Source organism: Jatropha curcas, chromosome 1 (assembly GCF_041381405.1).
Source record: "Jatropha curcas cultivar XTBG-Jc1 chromosome 1, XTBG_Jcur_1.0, whole genome shotgun sequence".
Lineage (NCBI taxonomy): Eukaryota > Viridiplantae > Streptophyta > Magnoliopsida > Malpighiales > Euphorbiaceae > Jatropha > Jatropha curcas.
The window spans coordinates 24321946-24324883 of record NC_143151.1 but is presented as its reverse complement, the minus strand read 5'-3'; the positions used below and the strand labels follow the sequence as shown (position 1 = coordinate 24324883).

Genomic DNA, 2938 nt, shown 5'->3' with positions numbered 1-2938 from the left:
TTTTTTCAATACAAGCATTCAATTTACTTTTTAACCTATCAAGCTCTCTTTTACAATTTTCTCTACCAATTTTATTTTAATCGCATAACTGGTGAAGCATTTGCCGTGAAACTAAACCCACAGCCTAAAAGTCAGATCGAACACACTTTATTTTCAGTTGGTGTACTTCACACACAGCTGGCATGCCCACAATTGATCCATAAACAAGCTATTAGCCAGCGGATTCATTGCTAAGAACCAACAATCTTTAGTGGCACACCCGGTGGGACATACTTTTGTGCATTCCATCTTTTACTTGAATTTTGAGAGAACACCGTGACTTGAAAAACTCATTCTGTTTGTTGAAAAAGAAACTGTTGCCTGGTCTCTGGATTCGGATGGAGGACCTGTAGGAGTAGGCCTTAGAAGCCCTGAAAGAGGAGCATCTCCTCATGAGGAAGGAGAAATCAACTCTCTTGCTCAAAATCCCATAGAAGTTGCACTTACCTCTAACGACCTCAATAAACATTCAGGTAAAATGACTTTTGTTTCTGATGACATCATTAACTTTAGTTCTTCTAATGTGAAGGCGATGCTAGAAAAACAGAGGAACAATAGTTAGATCATAGCCTAATTGTTGCAAACTATGAATGTCTTCATGGAGAAGGTCACTGGAAAGAAGATTGATGTCGTGGACTGACCCGTCAATCAATCTCCTACTAGCAAGTCTGCCGCTAAGGAGGGGAATGAATCTTCATCCAAGTGTGCCAAAGAACTCGGGGGGGCAACTGCCTCGAAATCCCTCAGGGGGCACTGACAGTGGTCGTGCTCTTGCTGAAGAGAGGTATCAACCACCACATCTGAGAGAGGAGTCGGTGCACCATCCATCAAAGGCGTCACTCCAGACAGGCCGCCCCACTAGCAGGCCTACAATGACTCCTACCATTTTTTTCGAGACCACTAGTCATATGACTAACCCAAGTGTCTATGAGGTTGAGGCTTCTCATGCTCCTTAGTCGTTAACAGGCACAGGAGGAAGCCAAGGAACTAGAGGGGTTGCCTTCAACGCAGTTCCCTAGAATACATACATCGGTTTCACTACGGTTCCTCAAACGATAGGTAATCCTATTCCTAAGATTCCCCAAGTCACCATGGATGTTTTAAGGGACATTGAGAAGGAGCTCTGTGGGCCTGGCCTCAGACAGGTTGATCACCCAAAGTTTGTGAAGTCGTATTAAAAAACAATTGACAGAGAGAACCCTTATCCCAAGGGGTATAGAAATCCAGATTTCACATTATTCTTTGGAGAAGATGGACAATCCTTCGTGGAGCATATAACCAGATTCACCATCCAATGTGGGGAACTTGCTAATCTGGAGATTTTTGCTAACTATAAGTTGCGACTGTTTTCTAACTCCTTGACAGGTACAGCTTTCACCTAATATTCAACACTTCTGAGGAACTCAATCAATTCATGGTATGAGATGGAGCGTCTCTACCGTACCCAATTCCTTAGAGCTAACCCAGGGGTTTTTATGGCCAAGTTATCCATGCTAACACAAAGAAGTGGAGAGATGGTTAACTCATTTATTGCAAGGTCTAAGAAGCTGAGGAACAGGTGTAAGGCGTTCTTACCTGAACACGACTTTGTCAGATGGCTCAAAGAGGCTTGGACTTCAAGCTGAGGAAGAAATTCCAAGGGATGGAGTTTAGAGTTTTCTATGAGCTGGCGGCTAAGGTAGTAGAATATTAATAGCTACTAAAAGAAGAATCACATATGAAAAGAAGCTCACCAGGAACTTACTATCAGGAGCTTCATCAGGAAATAATTATGGCTGACTTGGTGAATTTAGGTTCCTTTATGTGTCCAAACCTTGGAGCTCCAATAAAGACAGTTCCTTAGAAGAAGAAATCCATTTCAGAGACTCAATTTACATTTGATGTTTCTAAGAGAGAGGAGATATTTGATTTCTTGCTAAAGGAAAAGTTTATATCTCTTCCATTTGGTCATAAGCTGCCGACAAAAGAAGAGATGAAGGGCAAGCAATACTTCTAAAGTACCATGATTCCTAGAACTATAATACTAATAACTAGTGGAGTTTCAGGAATGCTTTATAGTATCGCATTAACAGAGGAGTGTTGAGGTTCCCTGACAAAGAGTAGATGTTGATTGATGAGGATCCTTTCCCACATGTGGCATCTATCAACACTATTAAAGTAGATATAAGGAGTATCATTAATCAATTGAAGAAGCTGCAAGCTCATTTGAAGTCCTTGAAGACACCTAAAGAGTCATAACGATATTGGCAGCAGAAATTTTCAGAGGGAGCTGGATCCGCAAAATAACTAGAGTGTTAATTACTAAAGCTTGAGAGGATCCTAGCTCATCTCCTAATAGTTCATCAGATGTTTCTAAAGTCAGTTCAATATCGTCATTAGCCATCGAGCCTTATAAGAGGCCGAGGTGGGAGCCTGAGGTCATAGAGCTCCATGATTAAGAAATCATATTCTAATAAGGAGATAGCAGCAGCTGCAACTGCTCTCTCTAAAGCTTATTTATACTAAATATTTGACATGTTAGCTATGAAAGATTTGCAGGAACTTGATGAGGCTGAGGTGATCTTTGAGGAAGAGCTGGTGGATGATTTTAGGGGAGATATCTAGTTGCATGAGCTTAGCCTTACGCCACCAAAGTTGGATGACATTCTTATAGGAGTCCAAGATCCCTTGGAAGAAATTAACTTTAAAACACCTAAGGATCTAAGATTAACATATGTTAGCAGTCTATTGAAACTTAAGCTTAAACAAAAGATCACAACTGTTTGTACTCATAAGGTCTTAGAGGAAACACGTGTTGGCTATCAAGTAGCAACAGAGAGCCGCCCAAGAGAATTGCCAATAATCATTACCTCAATGTGTACTAGCCCACCAGGTGGGAAATTAACGATCATCAGTAATA

General features: G+C 41.1%; 1 pseudogene; it reads left to right on the top strand.

Annotated features, from left to right (window-relative positions):
• Positions 1-629: 629 nt before the first annotated feature.
• Positions 630-2277, top strand: LOC149499203 (uncharacterized; annotated as a pseudogene).
• Positions 2278-2938: the final 661 nt, after the last annotated feature.